Source organism: Phyllostomus discolor, chromosome 4 (genome assembly GCF_004126475.2).
Source record: "Phyllostomus discolor isolate MPI-MPIP mPhyDis1 chromosome 4, mPhyDis1.pri.v3, whole genome shotgun sequence".
Lineage (NCBI taxonomy): Eukaryota > Metazoa > Chordata > Mammalia > Chiroptera > Phyllostomidae > Phyllostomus > Phyllostomus discolor.
Genome location: NC_040906.2, coordinates 62,713,012 through 62,731,799, shown reverse-complemented (window position 1 = coordinate 62,731,799; position 18,788 = coordinate 62,713,012).

The window sequence follows — 18,788 nt, the reverse complement described above, 5'->3', positions numbered from 1 at the left end:
AATATTTATTGAATTGAGAGACAATGAGTCTTGATGGCGGCAGTAGCAGTGGGACTAGAAAAAAGACATTTGAAAGACATTTTTGAGCTAGACTCAATAGGACTTACTGAATAATTAGGAAAGAAAGAAAAGAATTAAGAATGATATAGCACTTTCTCTCTTAGGTGACCAGATGGCTAGAAATCAGAAATAGGTACAAGTTTCCAGATAAAGATATTGGCCTTGTTTTGAACATGTTAGATGTGAAGGGCCTGGAGATCCAGGGTGGACTGGAAGGAAGTAGATCCAGCAGACACCAGAGCTCAAGAAGGAGGTCGAGCCAAAGAAAGGAGGGCCTGGAAACCATGATCACAGAGACACAGTTAGAGAGTGTGTTAGCTGAGACAATTAACTTTTGAAATGCCAGGACTTGTTCAAATTATGATTCTTCAAAGGAATGTGTCATACACCAGGTTCTTTTCTAATCATTATAACAACTCTCCCCCCCCCCCCCCCCCACATGCTCATAACCCCAAAACAGTAGTGGCAAAATGCCTCTGCACTATAGGTGGGGATAAAACAACCAAGGCTCCTGCACTTTGACCCCTTGGCATGCCTGAGCCACAAACAAACTATAAGCTTCCAGAGATTGTGGCTGGCTGCTGATGTTGGACCCATGCAGAGGGAGAAATAGCATCAGCATCCACGGACCCAGATAACATCTGAAGTACTTCTGCCAACCCCTGGATAAACACGGAGCCAGGAGGCCTTCCGGTCTTTTCATTTTTCTGCCAAACCAGCCATGTGCTCACTCTCCCTTGCCAGAAATCCCTGCCTGCTTCTCCACTGGCACCTGATAAGATGCTGCAGTCCTTGTGGTGGGCATACATGAGGTGAGGGTGCAGGCAGCAGTGGCCAGGGAGCCAATATTCCAGTGCCAGTTGTACCACTGATTCTCAGCTGAATGTTTGGGTCTAGCTGCAGTTCACGAACCTATCAGGAAGCTGATTACTTTTCTTGTTATACACTTTTCTTAAAAAAAAAAAAGAATTAACATGGAAAGATATTTCTAGTGTAAGTGACAGACGTATACTGTATAGCAGTATTATAATAGGACCTATTTGAGGTTTTTAAAGTATATGTATGTGCGTGTAGTGTTAAACAAAAACCTTCGAAGCCAAAGTTGCTTTGAAAGAAAGGAATTATGGAGACATGCGCTAGCCGGAAAAGGAGCAGGCCCTGGGACTCGCAGTCTAAATCCTCCGCAGCAGGGCTAGTAGAAGAAGAGGAATGTTCGTTGTCCTGGGGTTGATGAGGCTCCTCAGTAAAATGAGTTTGGAGAAGAAATATGCAAGTTGTTTTGAAAGAATTTGCAGTGATTATAGATAAGGGGATCAGGGAAAAAAGGTCAAGCAGGGAAAGTTCTGGGATAGGTGACTAGTTCTTCAGGAATAAGTACTGATGCTTCTGGATTGGTTGTAGGCAACCATCTGGAAGGTTTGTGGGTAAGAGGATGTGATGGTGTCTGGGGGTAGGCTGGTTTTCTAGATCACCGGCTGAAGGAGCTGCCTGGAATTGATTCAGAGTTTCAACATGCACTCAGGAATGTGAGTGGCCTTTTGTTGGCTCCAGCCTTGGCCTGATTAACTTCCCCTGCTTCTCCCACCATCTGGTCTTTTTCAGTAATTTAATTTAGGATACCTCAGAATTTTTCTCTTGTTAGAATATAAGTTGAAAGGATCACATCCAACACTGGGAAGCTGAGATGAGGAAAGGTGTGGAGGATACCGGCCAGCAGTATCCATCCCTGCTGCAGATGCTCATCGGAACATCAGAAAAACATACACAGAGACAACTGGGTCCTGTGGGGAAATAGGGACGAAATGGCCACTCTCTCTAGTGGAGAGCACCCCAAGCCCCTGCCTCAGTAGGTTTTTATTAAGAATACAGACACAGTTTGTGGATTAACAGTCTGGCAGGGAAGATCAAAAGGAATAGGTAATTTTCAAAGGGTCTGACAGAACTCCCGCTGGGATTCTGGGCAAAGTTTGGGGTTTTATCACTACAGGACCTAAAAGGCTAGTCTCGTTTCCTGCCTGTGCCTTCATATTCTAAATCAATAGCATCCTCCAGCAAGCAGATGTCACAGAATCTCGCATATTCTATGTCCCAGGCCTGATTACCCCGGGGGTCCGCCGACTGTGGTCTGGGCTGCACCGCCCCTGTTATTTCTACAGGCCTGAGTCAACAGAGGAGACAAAGGCAGCCAGGAGACTTGGACTTCTCATAATTTAGAACAAAGACTCAGGCTTTGACAAAGCTGAGGGGGCAGGGGTTGATGTCCATCACCCCTTCGTTTCCACAGCCCCAAGTCTCTTCCCTGAGGCCTTCTCCTGATCATGCCTGTCTTAGGCGATTCCCCCCATGGGAAATCTTACCCATCATTGGCTAACTGATCAAGTATAGTAGGCCAGGCACAGAACAGGCAGCGTTCATGCCAGTGAAATAAGTTTTGTCTTCTTAGTGGCACCTGGCTTGGAGGTCTCTCACTTAGCCTAAGTCACAGGGGGTTACAGCCTCCTGAGACCAGGCAGGGCAGGCCCCAACAGAAAGGGGAATGGGGAATTTTATTTTTTGCCCTTTCATATACTTCGGTTTATTTTAAAAAATAAACTTGTTAATTTTCAAATAAAACTTTCTTCAAAAAGCATTGAACATGTTGATCAAACATAGGAAGCCCAATATTTAATAGGTTTCGAGGCCTGTGTGTGAACATGCATAACTGGACATCATGGTTTCAAAAGATGCTCTTAACCAAGTCAGTACAAGTCTCTGATAACTGACTAAATGAGTCCTTCCCTCCTCCTTCTTCCTGTAATCCCTCCCTGGTCAGGTAAGAACTTGCCTGGAGAATGTGTGTAGGAGAAGGGAGTTACCACAATGGTAAATACGGGAGTCACTGGCTGCAAGACACTTGTGAAACGAGACCAAGCACTGGATTACTTACTACAAGTTCATGGGGAATTTGACCCTGTCCAGATTAACCCGAGTTCATCACAGTCCAGAGAGGTTAGCGTGAAATTCATAAAACTGGCTTGTCCCTTGTGCCGAAGGCAAGTGATGCATGTTTTGGGCTTTTTCCCCGTAATGAGAGCTAGGTTCCTGAATGGTTGAGATGCCCTCTTGGTCTGCCTGGGGAGAGGCCATCAGGAGCATAAATCCTGAGAGTCTCCCTAAAAAAATAACAAAAATTAAGACGTAACTGGCTCAGAGATAAAGAATTCCCATATGGGTCACTAGTTCAATTCCCAGTCAGAGCACATGCTTGGGTTGTGGGCCAGGTCCCCAGTAGGGGGCATGTGAGAAGCAACACACATTGATGTTTCCCTCTCTCCTCCCTTTCCCCTCTCTAAAAAATAAATAAAATCTTAAAAAAAAATTCCCATTTGGGGAATTTAATTAAGAAATAAAATAAAATGAGAACAACATAAAAGTTAATTTGGAAAAGAATATACTCTTTGTTATATGTTTGATGCTCTTTAAAGATCAGGAAATGGAAAATGCCAATCTCAGTGGTAGGCAGCCCCAACAGGAAAGGTAGTTCCTTCACTTCCTGTGACACTGCCAGGAGCTCCGCAGCAAGGACCCCGCCTGCCACCAGCAAGGGCAGACTGCTAAAGATGAAGCCTGAGAAGCTTCCCTTCTGCTCACCTGCCTCCCCATCACCTCTTTCCTTGACCACCCCCATCAAAGGACAAGGCCGGCTACCCCTGCCACTGCCACCCTACAGTGTCCTCATCCTCCATGTTTTTATTACTTCATTTTTGTGCACATATTTGTTTAAAATCATCAGATTTCTAGGCCAGGTTCAGATATCAGAAGGGCTTTATGAGTAGTTTATGTTGTCTAGATCCAAGGTATGCTGAAAACACAGTCTGCAGTGAAGTGGAAAATGGCATCTTTTAAACAGATGTTAGAAATTCTGACCCATGAGTTAAGATGCTCCTTTCTCTGGGAGCAGGGCTGAGTTATATCTGGCCACCATTCACAGACATCACCAAGAAAGGAAGATACACACTACCAAACACAAGATCAGCCGTGATACATGGAATACCCCACATTACTGAACAGATACCTGAATTCATATATCTGCACTCAAAGGGAAAATTACATAATCTTTTTAAGATATATGTGCAGTCAAAATATTATCACTGCTGTTGGTAAGCCGTCACCTGTACTAACCCATGTCACATTTTTAAGATGCATTAATAAAAGACTGTTATGGAGGACATGGAGAAATGGGAACCTTTGTGCATTGCTGGTGGGAATGTAAAATGATACATTCCTTACAGGAACAAGTATAAAGGGCACATGGACAAAAACTGGGGGGGGGGGGGGTGAAAATGGGAGGGAGGTGAGGAGGATTGGGGGAGAGGGCTGGGATGGGAGTAAAAGACAGAAAACTGTTTTTCAACAACAATTAAAATAAAAAAATAAATAAAATGATTCATTCCCTCATTATGTGATTCCTCAAAAAAAATTAACCATAGAATAAGCATATAGCCTAACAATTCCACTTCTGGGTATATCCTCAAAAGAAGTGGAAGTAGGGACTCAAATATATATTTGTGCACTCATGTTCAGAGCAGAATTATTGTAATAACCAAAAGGTGGAAATAACCCAGGTTGTCCATTGATGATTGAGTGGATGATTAGCAAGCATTTGGTCTGTCCAAAACATCCATGGAGACATTTGGTCCATGCCAAATAGCCCTTGGTTCTGTCAAACATGCCCATGCTTAGGAAAGACCCCTGGGTTCAGACACCCCATAATGTTTATTTCTACTTTTGGTTTATAGGATTAATACATAGAAACATACTATCATGTTTTATTGGTCTGATAATTGTGTTGTGGCTGTATTGCTAGTGATAACCCTTCTTGCCTCAGTAGCCTAGCTGGTAATGGCACATGATCAAGGACCTCTTGACATGGACCAGTATCTCCATGGATGTTTTGGACAGGACCAAAAGTCCTGCAAGGAGCTGGATAAACAAAATGTGGTATATATACACAGTAGAACATTATTCAGCTGTACAAGGAGAGAAATTCAGACACATGCTACGGTGGAGGTGAATCATGAAGACATCGTGCTAAGTGCCATAGACCAGTCACAAAAGACAAACATTGCAGGATTCCATTTATATGAGGAAACCAAAGTAGTGAAATTTATACTGGCAGAAAATAAAAAGATTCTTGCCAGGATCTGGGGAGTTAGTGTTTAATGATAAAAAGTTTTAGTCTGGGAAGATGGATGCTGGTAACAATTGCACAACAATGCAAATGCACTCAATGCCACAGAACTGGACACTTAAAAATGGCTAAAGTGATAAATTTGAAATTTTTTATAATTGTAATAACAATTATTATTTACAAAATAATTTTCAAAAGACTGTTACTATGTTATAGAGAGCATCATTAAGTCCAACAAATATATGCTGATTCATGCTCAAGTAGATCTGTTTTTACTCTGGAAGTTGGTAAATTTTTCTGGTTGTTTTCCCTGATATCATCTGGTTCATAAGTTTCCATCTTGAGCTTATGTTACCCTTCTCTCACCAGCTGGCACCTCCCCCGGTCCTTCTCAGCCACAACTAGCACCCACAGCAACCTCTGCTTAACTAGCCCAGGCACAGCCATTTTTGGCTGATGGGTCCCTTCACATTCTAACCCTGCATGTCCATCCTCACTTCTACTGCACCAACACTCACCATTACTGTCATTGAAAACTCCTCAAGCATGCCAACATACTCTATAAAGAGTAAATAAAGGGCTCATTTTCTTGTCCTGGCAGATACCATTCTAAGGATGACAATGAACTTGAGAGAGAAGAATTTATTTCTCAAATTGTGTTTTCAAAAATTCTTAGTGGAAGAAGACTGGCCCATACGGATTTAGTAATATAGCCTGGAGTTAATAACTTCCCATGTTTCTTTCTCACTCTCTCCTCTTTACTCAATTCTTTCTCTTCCTCAGGAAAAACAAACAAACAAACAAACAAAACCTCCAAACAAACAAAACATAATTCAACTTAGGTAAAGACTCTTCACTCCCTTCTCTGAAACACTGGAGTTTGCAATCTTAACTTCTTCCCCAAGCAAGCTTATCAGAAAATTCTTTTCAAACAAGTACTCACTCTAAAAATATTTTGGTAAATAAAAATAAAAATTTTCATCTAGTATAAATATGTATACACCCTGCATTTGTATAATGCTTGAGAGTTGATCACACACTTCTACAAAGATGATCTGATTTGGTCTTGCCAGGAACCCTAGGAGGTAGGATCATTAAGCCTCCATGTTATAAATGAGGAAACTGATGCCTAGAGAGGTTGTATGTAGCCCAGATTCAGAAGTGATCAATAAAGAAAACCAAGATTCACTCCAAAATATCTTACTCCAAGTCTACTTCTTCTGCTATACTGTACAGTCAAAGCAATTAGCCAAACATCGTCAGTAACCACCATTTTTGGCTTCCCACTGTGTGCAGGATTTGGAGCTAATTCTAGAGGCCCAAAACTTACCTCCTATACCCTCAGCAAATAGTTCAGTGAGAACAGCAGAATTTATTCAATAACAAATGGCATATGCCAATCAACACATATGTCCTACAGACAGTAAATGTTGCAGGCTAAGTGTTAAACAATTCCTAGTCGGAGAGTAGATAGGCCTTTCATACTGATACCCTGACAGCACCTGTGAAAGGAGTTGGAGGGATCCAAGAGACTTGAGAAAAGGATGAGCTCCTGTGAATGGTCGGAACCCCTTCCAGGCACTGACTGAGTTGTTCTCGATCAGTTGTCTTGTCTGACGTGGCTGCACCTGGGGCTTCCCTACATTTTCCATGACAAAGCGCAACAATGGCTTGCCTTTTTTCCCCAGATCTTGCCACAAGCTCAGGTATGCTGACAAACCTGGCCTAGAGCCTCAGATATCCTTGCTGTGGATTCTACCTGCACACTCAGTCTTGCCATCTATAATTGCTTCCCTTCCTCGCTCTTTCCTAGAATATTGTTGCCCCACTTGTGCCTATAATTTAAGAGAGTAAAATTCTTGCACAAACACTATTCAAAGATCACTTCAGCCAACAAGCATTTATTAAGTACCTAATAGATTCAAATATTTATGGCCTTGAGTTGAGCAATCAGTAAACATCAATCACATTAATAATTAGCCAAAGATACATACTCTGCCTCCATCACCCTACATGTAGACGGAGTATGTGGCCTGGGGAAACTGCCACAGGTTTGCTCAGATTATTTTTCTGTCAGGTGCCCAGTTTGGGATTTGCAGGGATATATGGAAAGCCACACGCACTCAACTGTTGTCACTAAACAGACTCTTGCTGACTATTTCTGGAGCCATTAACAGTATTGTGATATTAGCTGAGGGGAGGTCTCAGAGGGACACTGGACTGGTACATTTTTATAGAGGCAGAGAAAATCAAACATCTGAAGCATAAAGCATTGTCCAAGCAAAGCTGGCCTAAGGAGTAAACCAACCTTGGGCAACCAAAGTTTTCATGAAGATTCCTGGCATCAGGGAGGAGGTATCTAAAAGGCAAAAAAGAGTGGGAGCAGAGGCACCAGAGAGGGAGTGGTCTTGCCCATGTCTGGCCCTGGGTCAGCCCTGAGCATCGCTAATGGAAGCAAGAAAGGGACACCGCCTCTTGGTGCCTCCCAAGCCGGCCTACACCTGAGAGAGAACAGAAAGAGTGCTGAGGCTGAAATGCTTCAATACCCATGTGTGAAGCTATTAGGGGGGGTTGTAACTGGGGTACATTGTCTTTGTAAATGGTATAGAAGACTTCGTGGGCCACAGAGTACAGCCCTCTGTTCTTGATACTCTATGAAACCCAGGAAAGAACTCAGCATTTTAACTAATTCTCCTGGATATTTTCTCCTGTAGCTACTAGAAAACAAAGCCACAATTCTAATGGGAACTTTAAGGGCAAAATTTTATAGTTGTTCTACACTTATGAAATGTAAATATTGTATGCTAGTTTATAACTGGTTAATTTTCTATGACTTTCTCACTTTTGTACTTGCAAATATATGCATCAGGTTGACTGGGGACTCATCGATATTAGAACTTAATTTAATATTGGAATTTCAAGAATTTTTCTTCTAATTGCACGAACTATGATTTAGCCCTTTCTATTTTTCTGTAGGGATGTGTGTACTAAGAACTTGGTTTAGCTTGCACTGTGCTTCCTAGAATCCCCTTATGGTTCTGAAACAGAATTGGCCAAAAGAAAAATTTGAATGAGGTTTGAAAGGTAAGAATAAAGCAGTAGTCATTATTCTCCAAAGGTGACAGGCACAGAGATGCAGACACGTCCAGCTTATCCCCACTCTCTCCTGCTTTGTATCTAGCTTTTCCCAACTGCCAACCCTACTGCCCAACAGCACCCAGGGCCCTCCACCAAATGCTTGTCTGCAGACCTTCAGAAGCAGTAGTTATGCAGAAACCATATCTCTCATTAGCTTTCCTTCGTGGCCCTACTCTGGCAACTGGATATATTTGGATTCCCAGATAGATTCTCCTGCAAATTCCAAATCTCCCAGCATGCCAGCTCTTTGTGGGGCAGGTTAATGACTTTTCTCCGATTCCCCCAACTGCTCCGTTCAGGCCCTTACTTCCCTGGCCCATGCCACAATTGTATAATGAATCCCTTCCTCCACAACACTTCCAGTAGTTCTGCTTCCCTGATTAAACCCTGACTGAGTCCTTTGCCTCAACATGTTGGAAGCAGTAAACCAGCCAATGAGACTTCACACCCTAGTTAAAAGTTGGCTCCACACTTGTTCTTGCAGAAAGGTGTAGAGTAAAACTCAGTTTCTATTAATAATTCTCAGAGAAATAAAGATAACCCATTTAAGGCAATATTCTATATGAATCTTCTTTCTTGTGATTTAAAAGGAGGACTTGACCTTGTAAAATGGCTAAGAAGTTATTGGTTTTCAATTATCCTTTTGGATTTCAAAGTTAGCGTTAAGTACAGTCAGTGTCAGTTTTCTTTCACTCTTGTGGCCCCAGTTTTACCTGCTCGTTCACAGTCAAAGGAAAAGGATGTGGGAAGCTATAGTTCTTATGCCCTGTTTAAATGGTAAGGTTCCCATATTTAGTTTTGAGCTGTGTACAGCAGCAATACAGTAATCATAAGTATTTTCCACCTTCTGAAAGCATATTACACAAGAGATCTCCCCAGCATTGACTTCCGTTATTATTCACATTTTTCACCCACTTACATACTCCCAAGTGTCTCATTTCAGTCTCTGCCAAATGCAGCTTCTCCTGATTACCTTGTGAATTCCTCCATGAGCTGAAAACAATTTTTGCTGCCTCCTTCTTTCTCTACACATTCTCGGTGCCCAAGAGACCATTCTAAGCCCCAAATGACTCATCTGTTATGACTTGAAAATATTCTGCCATGTGGCATTAAGTGTAGCAAGAGGACTAGACACAGCATCACATACATTACCAGAATGTCACACACACACAGGAAAACGGCAATTTAAGAAAACCTGTTAAGTCACCAGAGAGGCATCCACTCGTGATAGATATGTATGCTGTTCAGTGGACAAGATAAGGAGCTAGAATAAAAATGATACCAGACAACAGTAACAGGAAGCCTGGGAGAATTGAGCTCTAGCTAGTCCTAACTCTACACTAACTTGCTAGGTGGTTGTGGGCAAATCACAAACATCTGTTGGAACAAAAGTGCTAATTATCCAAATATGCATTTGCCCTTGTAGGCTGTCCACATTTTATCTGAGCATGTGACAGCCACAAGCAAAACTCCATTTTCCAGCCTTCTTTGCAGCTAAATGTAGCCATGTGACTAAGTTCTGACCAATGGGATATAAAAAGAACAACCACATAGAAGTTTCCAGAAATTTCCTTAAGAGACAACTGAGACTGTGCCCTTTGCTTTTTCTCTCCTGCCTTTTCCACCCTACTTCTTGGGTTGTGAAATGTTGAGTGGAATTATGTATTGGAACATGATGTCAAGAGCCACGTTCTTGTTACTCTAAAGTCAAAATCTGTAAATAGCCCTGGTTGCCAATGACAGAGTATCCCCCACACCAGACTTTTATGTGGTAGAAAAATGAATTTCAATGTTGTTTAAGCCACTGTTTTTCAGATCTCTTACAAAGAGACTTAATCTTAACAAATATATGTTACCATTTTTTCTGTTGTATTTTGATGCTGTTAAAATTAATAAGATAAATATACAAGTAAAATGTTATTGCATTAACAATATTTTTAACAGTATATATTTTTTAATTAGTAGAAACAACTGCTGTTGCAGGTTTTCTGGAGACTTTGATGTTAAATAATCTTTGTTCTCAAAAATATTGGGATGCCCTGCTCTGGAGGTTGGATAGAAATTGGAAGTGAATAGGGGAAGAAGTAGGAATAGAAGACAAGTCACAGGCTTTTTCTACCTCACACATCACACATCCACTTGGTTAATCTACTTGGCATAACTGAAGAACAAAAAACAAAACAGATGGAGGAAAATCGCTATGGCCTCACCAAAGTTCAGTAGAGTAGTCAACAGTATCACTGAGATTTGTACCCAGGTATCCCAAGTTTTTGCTTAGCTGGGCCTAGTTTCTTTCAGACTCATGGTGTAAGCTAGTCCAGTCTTCAGTGATGCAGGGATATCTGTTTTACTTGCTCATTTCCGCACCACCCTTTGTCACCCCATGTCTGTACTTGAGCCAGAATCTTGACAGAGTTCCCTGCCCAAATTCCCTCCAGAATTCTAATCCTTTTTATCCCCTTTGTTGTTCCTCATTTCATCAGTTTCAGCTCTCCCAGAGTTATGCTCTTCTCCCTCACCTCTCCTTGTTCTCTGCTAAAATGCAAAAAAGCAGATTTTTACTTTTATTTTTTAAAAAAGGGGTCAGCAATCCCTTCATCCAAGTGTATTAATTACATCTCAACTCCACATCAACTTGGAGGCAGAACACAGACCCTTCACTAATCATCCCAGAAACGCCATTACTTCAAGAACTTCAATTTCTTTTTGATCTTGACTAAAGTTTTGTGGACCAAAGAGAGAGGTCAAATCAAGCAGCACCTTAGATAGTTCCCTTTTCCTAAAGGCCCTCTCTGGCCTTGCCCCCAAGAGCATTGTTATTGAGTACCTTTGCCTCCAAGGCTTTCCCACAGGGCTCCACACCCCTCCGATTTTCCCTTCTTTATTCTCCCTCCCTACTCCCTACTCCTTTTTCTGTTCAGAGCATATGAGCTCTGCTGCAGCTTTCAGCCCATTTTTGCATAGCCCATCTCTGCAGACTTAAATTCGCCAAGGAGTTTAACCAAAGACCCGTCAATGGACAGAAGCCCTCTCTGGAAGATAACTTACTCATTCTCTCTTGTTGCCTGACTTTGACCCTTGGGACCTCACTTCTCTTATAGCTTATCATGTGCATTTCTTTCAAACAAACATCATGCCCTTCTTAAGGGAAATGACCAGCAGCTGAGAAAATAAAATGTCTCTGTATGCTTCTGTCCTATGGATTTCTATGGAACAACTGACTTTATCTCAGGTATATCCTCAGTTACCAATTTATTTCATAGTTTGTTAATTTTACAGGCTCATTGAAAAGAATTCAGTGCTTCTTCTTTTACTTCATTTTTTCTTAAAATTACTCTTCATGGTAAGCCATGACCTAGAACACTTTTACATATGCACTTAAAGGCAGGTAGACATTACTCTTCTAGAAAAATACTTCCTCTTGGTTTTTAATATTTGCTGGTTAAAAAAAAAACCAAGTGGACATTTAGTAGAATGGACTTGATTACTGACTTGATCTTGGGAAATTGAAAATAGAACCAAGTGATTCTGACCATTAGTTCTGGGCTTTATGCTACACACATAATTTCCAGCAGATCCCATTAGATGCCATAACATAAGGAAAAAGGCATTTCTCAGTAAGGCTTATAGATACAAAGACCATTTCATTTTCCCAGGACAGCCCTGGTGTAATTTTAAACAGAAGCCCTTTTTCTTCTCAAAAAATGTCCAGTTTTTGACAATAATCTTAAAGTTTTTGACAATAATCTCACGTGGGTGAGGCATGTGCAGTTCAGTTCCTAGCCTAGTGACTGGCCTGCAGTAGAGGTCGTGCCTGTAGTGCTTAAGAGTGTAGGCTCTGTGGTCCAGTGGTCTGGGTCTAAATCTAGCTTCCCCCCGAGAAAGCCCAAATCAGTTAGGTGCTAAACTACAAGTGACAGAAACAAATTCTGACTTAATTAAACAGAAAGGGAATTCACTAAAGAATTGGGTCACCCTGACCCATGTGGTTCAGTTACTTGGATGCCATCCCGAAAAGCAAAAAGTTGCCAATTCAATTCCCAATCAGGGCACATGCCTAGATTGTTAGCTTGGTCCCCAGTCAGGGCATGTATGGGAAGCCACTAATGGATGTTTCTCTCTTTCTCTTTTTCTCCCTTCTTTCCCCTCTCTCTCTCAAAAAAAAAAATTGGTGATGCTCATCTAAAATTGCCAGGAATGCTGGAGAAGCATGCTCATAGCCTAGGCATTTGGGGCGATGTCCAAGGTCACATTGCAGAAGTGGTCTGGTGGCAGAAACTACTGCTGTGGCCTTGAGTGGTAAGGTGCCTCCCTGTTCCCCCAGCTGGCAACACTGCAGGCCCTAGTACCTGACCCTGCTGTAGCCAGCACTTGCCCTGAAAGAGCTCTCGATGGCTACTGCCTCTTTATTTGCTGGAAAAAAACCCTAACTGGACATTTAGCAGAACAGACTTGATTAGTGACTTGATCTTGGGAAATTGAAAATAGAATCAAGTGATTCTATTGCAGAAAAGCTGCAAAATTGGAGCTCCAGGGTTACCCCTTCCCCAGATCATTTTTACACATCTCAAATATTTACTTTTTCTACACTTCTGTGGAACCTTACTTTTCTCTTTTTTAAGAACTATAGTTGGTATGCAATATCATATTAGTGGGACTAATTTCAGGTGTACAATATAGTGATTCAACATTTTTATACCTTACAAAGTGATCACCTCCCTCATTTTAGTAATCATTTCTTACCATGCAAATTTATCACAATATTATTGACTATATTCGCCTTCACCTTTTTCACCCAGCCCCACCCACCTCCTCTGGCAGCCATCCCTTTGATCTATGTTTCTGAGTCATTTTTCTTTGTTTTGTTTCCTTGTTTTTTTTAGATTCCACCTGCATTGAAACCATACTGTATTTGTCTTTATCTGTTTATTTCATTTAGCATAATGCCCTTGGTCCACCTGTGTTGTCACGAATGGCAAGATTTTGTGTGTTTTTTAAATTTCTGTGTAATATTCCTATATGTGTGTGTGTGTGTGTGTGTTTGTGTGTTACTCATTCACCTAGCAATGGACACCTAGGTTGCTTCCATATCTTGGCTGTTATAAATACTGCTGCAATAAACATAGGGGTGCATGTTTCTTTTTGAATTAGTGTATTTGTTTTCTTACAAATAAAAACCCATAGATGGAATTGCTGGATTGTATTGCTGGTAGATCTACTTTTAGTTTTTTGAGGAATTTCCATACTCTTTTTCATAATGGCTGCACTAATTTTCAAGTCCCATTAACAGTGCTCAAGTGCTCCCTTTTCTCTGCATCCTTGCCGATACAGATTCTGTTTACTTCTTTTTAAAAATATATATTTTATTGATTATGCTATTAAAGTTGTCCTATTTTCCCCCCTTTATTCCCCTCCACCCTGCAAACCCCCTCCCACCCACATTCCCCACCTTTAGTTCATGTCAATGGGTTGTACATATAAGTTCTTTGGCTTCTACATTTCCTATAATGTTCTTACCCTCCCTCTGTCTATTTTCTACCTACCATTTATGCTACTTATTCTCTGTACCTTTTGTCTCTCTCTCCCCCTCTCACTCCCCCATGATAATCCTCCATGTGACCTCCGTTTCTGTAATTCTGTTCCTGTTTTAGTTGTTTGCTTAGTTTGTTTTTGTTTTGTTTTTTTAGATTCTGTTTTAATAGGTGTGAGTCTGTGGTCCATTTTAGTGCTCATATTTTTTATCTTCTTTTCTTTACATAAGTCCCTTTAACATTTCATTTAATAAGGGCTTGGTGGTGATGCACTCCTTTAACTTGACCTTATCTGGGAAGCACTTTATCTGCCCTTCCATTCTAAATGAAAGCTTTGCTGGATAGAGTAATCTGGGATGTAGGTCCTTGCCTTTCATGACTTTGAATATTTCTTTCCAGTCCCTTCTTGCCTGCAAGATTTCTTTTGAGAAATCAGTTAATAGTCTAATGGGAACTTTACACTATCTTTGTAGGTAACTCTCTCCTTTTCTCTTGCTGCTTTTAAGATTTTCTCCTTATCTTTAATCTTGGCTAATGTAATTATGATGTGCCTTGGTGTGTTTCTCCTTAGGTTCAACTTCTTTGGGACTCTCTGAGCTTCCTGGACTTCCTGGAAGTGTATTTGCTTTGCCTTTGCCAGACTGGGGAAGTTCTCCTTCATTATTTGTTCAAATATGTTTTCAATTTCTTGGTCTTTCTCTTCTCCTTCTGGCACCCCTAAAAATCAGATGCTGGAATGTTTAAAGATGTCCTGGAGGTTCCTAAGCCTCTCCTCACTTTTTTGGATTATTGTTTCTTTATTCTGTTCTGGTTCAATATTTCTTTCTTCCTCCTGCTCCAAACCATTGATTTCAGTCCTAGTTCCCTTCCTGTCGCTGTTGGTTCCCTGTAGATTTTCCTTCATTTCACATAATGCAACCTTCATTGCTGCCTGGGTCTTTTTTATGCTGTTGAAGTACCCAGTGAGTTCCTGGAGCATCCTGATAACCAGGGTTTTGAACTGTGTCTCTGACGGGTTGGCTATCTCTTCTCTTAGTTTTGTTTTTTCTGGAGCTTTGATTTGTTCTTTCATTTGGGCTTTTTTTTTCCTTTTTTTTTTTTTTTTTGTCTCAGCGAGCCCTATATGAAGTAAGGGGCAGAGCCTTAAGTGTTCACCAGGGCAGGGCAACCCATGTGGTTGCATTGTGATGCTATATGTGGGGGAGGGGTCCAAGAAGGAACAGTGCTGCTTGCTCTGCTCTCTGCTGGTTTTCAGTCACTTCCCCCACTACCCACAATCAAATGGGGCCCTTCTGATGCTGATTCCCAGTAGGTGGGCTTGTGTACAGTCCAGGACCTTGTGGGTCTCTCCAGTGAATTCTCCTGTGAGGCTGGGAGTTTCTCCCAGAGCTGAAACCCCCACAGGTGTTTTCAATAAGAGGTTTGAGGCTTTATTTCCCTGTGCTGGAACCCTGGGTTATGCAGTCTGTCTCCCTCCTTAGTTGTTCCTCCTGGTTTATCTGTGTATGAATGTGGGACCACCCAGTCCGCAATCCGCTGCCTTGCCTGGTTGCCAGCCACCGCCTTGCCCATCCTGGTCCTTCAGCTGCCACCTTGCCATGAGTCCTCTTCCCAGCCTCTGGTCTCCATTCCTCCTACCAGTCTGGATGAATATGTCTTCATTAACTCCTTGGTTGTTGGACTTCCATACAGTTCAGTTTTCTGTCAGTTCTGGTGTTTTTTGTTTTTAAATTGTTGTTGTCCTTCTTTTAGTTGTGCAAGGAGGCACAGTGTGTCTGCCTATGCCTCCATCTTGGCCAGAAGAGATTATCTGTTTATTTCTTGATGACAGTCATTTTGACAGGTGTGAAGTGCTATCTCATTGTGGTTTTGATTTGCATTTCCCTGATGATTACTTACCTTGAGCATCTTTTCATATGTATGTTTGCTATCTGTGTGTCTCTTCCTGTCCTCTGTCCATTTTTTAATTAGATTATTTGTTTTTTTGTTACTGAGTTGAATATGTTCCTTATGTATTTTGGACAACTCCTTATCAGATATACTATTTGCAAATATATTCTTCTTTTCAGTAGGTTGTCTTGTTGTGTTGATAGATTCCTTCCCTATGCAGAAGCATTTTAGTTTGATGATATCCTATTTGTTTATTTTTGCTTTTGTCTCCCTTGATTGAGGGAATATATCTGGAAAGATTTCACTCAGACTGATGTCAAATAATTTGCTACCTATGTTTTCCTCTATGAGTTCCATAGTTTCAGACCTTATAGTTAAGCCTTTAATCCATTTTGAGTTTATTTTTGTATACAGTATAAGAGAGTGGTGTAGTTCCATTTTTTTTTTTTTTTTGCATGTACCTGTCCAGCTATCCCAACACCACTTGTTGAAGAGGCCATCATTTTTCCACTGTATTTTCTTGCCTCCTTTCTTGTAGATTAATTGACCATATAAGTGAGGGTTCATTTCTGAGCTCTCTATTCTCTTCCTCTGATATATGTGGCCTTTTTTGTACCATACTGTTATGATTATTATAGTTATGGTATGGTTTGAAATCAGGGAGTGTGATAACTTCAACCTTCTTTTTTTCTTTTTTTCCTTTTAAGAGAGAGAAAGATCAATGTGAGAGAGAAACATCAGTCAGTTGCTTCCACACACATCCCAACTGGGGACTGAACCCACAACCTAGGTATGTGCCCTGACCAGGAATTGAACTCACAAGTTTTGGGTGCATGGAATAACATTCCAATTACCAAGCCACATGGGCCAGGGCACTTCAATGCTGTTCTTGTTTCTCAACATTGCTTTAGCTATTTGTGGTCTTTTACGGCTTATACAAGTTTTAGGATTGTTTTTAGTTCTAAGAAGAATGTCATTGGTATTTTGATAGAGATTGCATTGAATCTGTAGATTGCTTTGAGTAATATGGTCATTTTGATTATATTAATCTTTCTGATCTATGAGCTTACCATATCCTTCTACATATTCATGTTGTTTTTAATTTCTTTAATATCTTATAGTTTTCAGGGTACAGGCCTTTCACATCCTTGCTTCCTGGACCTGAAAGGTTACTTTAATCTCCAGATTAGGAACATTTTTAGCCATTATTCCTTCAAATATTCTTTCTACCCCTTCCTCGTTCTTTTCTCCTAATGGAAACCGTGTAGTACAGATATAATGGTGCTTGATGTTATCCTAGTGATTTCTTATACTTTCCTCATTAAAAAAAAATTTTTTTTTTAGTTTTCTGTTCTGATAGTGGGTGATTTCCACTCTTCTGCCTTCCAGGTCACTAATCCATTCTATATATTAACTAATTTGATGTTGATTCCTTCTAAGGTAGTCTTCATTTCAGTTATTGTATTCTTTATCTCTGGTTCATTCTTTATTGAATTTTCTATGTCTTTGTTGAGGTGCTCTGAGTTCCTCTGTTGTACTCTCAAGTTTGTTGAGAATTCTTAAGATCATTTCTTTGAATTCTTTACCAGGAACATTACATATATCTATCTCATTAGGGTTTTTCTTTGGGGTTTCCTTTGTTCTTTCATTTAGGGCATATTCTTCTGTCTCCCCATTTTGTTTGTCTTTAAGTGTTTGTTCCTGGAAGATGGAATAACTGTCTCTCCCAGTCTTGAAAAGTGGTCTCTGTGCAGATTATGTCAGATAGTTTTGGCAGACTGGTTTTAGTCAGCGTGTGTGTATGCAGTGCCTGGTATAATGCCTGGCTTGAAGGAGCAGGTTCCAAGTGTGACAGCCTGGTCTGTGTAAGGAGCTGCTTTGTGCATGCACTTGACGTGTCCTGTGCTTTAATTATCTTTTGCCAGGGTTGCTCTGCATGCCTATGTCTCAATGCTTACTAGCTCTACCATTTCTTTGGGTGGGGCAGAGTTATGCACGCTCACAGCCTCACTTTGCTAGTTCTGCACCCTCTCTGGGTGGGGTAGCCTTGTGTGCATGCACAGCAGTGCCCCACTCACTCTGCATAGGATAGCCCTGCATGTGGATACCATAAAGTTTTGCTAGATCCATACTTTCTTCATGCAGGGAAGCCCCACATACAGGTACAGCAGTGCCCCACTATTTCTGCAGTTTCTATGGACATGACAGTCCTGCATGCAGGTATCACAGTGTTTTGTTAGCTCCACACTCTCTCCTGGATGGGCAGCCCCTCATGAGCACAGTAATATCCCACTATCTCTGCATTTTCTCTGGACAAGGTTACCTTGCAGGCAGGTGCTACAGTGTTTTGTTAGCTAACACTCTCTCCAGGTGGGGCAACCCTGCATGCACACACAGTCCAGTGGGTGCCTGAAGTAGCACTCTGCCATACCCACTGGATCAGTCTCAGGGTGGAGGGACCCCTTGTATGCACACTGTTGTCACCCTCCTGTTTCTGATAGACTTAGCTCATAGGAGGGTAGCTGGAGACATGCTACAGTGGCCCTATGGGTCATCCAGAGAACCTGGATGGAGCTATCCAAGTATCAGGAAGATAAAAACAGTGGCATTTAGCCCCTGGCTGGTGTAGCTCAGTGGACTGAGCACAGGCTGTGAACCAAAGTGTCGCAGGTTCAATTCCCAGTCAGGGCACATGCCTGGGTTGCAGGCCCCAGCCCCCAGCAACCGCACATTGATTTCTCTCTCTCTCTCTCTCTCTCTGCCCCTCCCCCTCTCTCCCTCACTCCCTCCCTCCCTCCCTCCCTTCCCTCTCTAAAAATAAATAAATAAAATCTTTAAAAAAAACACACACACACACAAAAAGGGTGGCATTTACCTGTTCCTCCAGTCCTGAATTATTCCCTCAGCTCCCAGAGAGCTCTCATGGTTCCCAACTTTCTCAATGTGGTCTCTCTCTTGCTTTTTGTGCAGAAGCTATTCAATTGTCTCTCAGTTGTGTC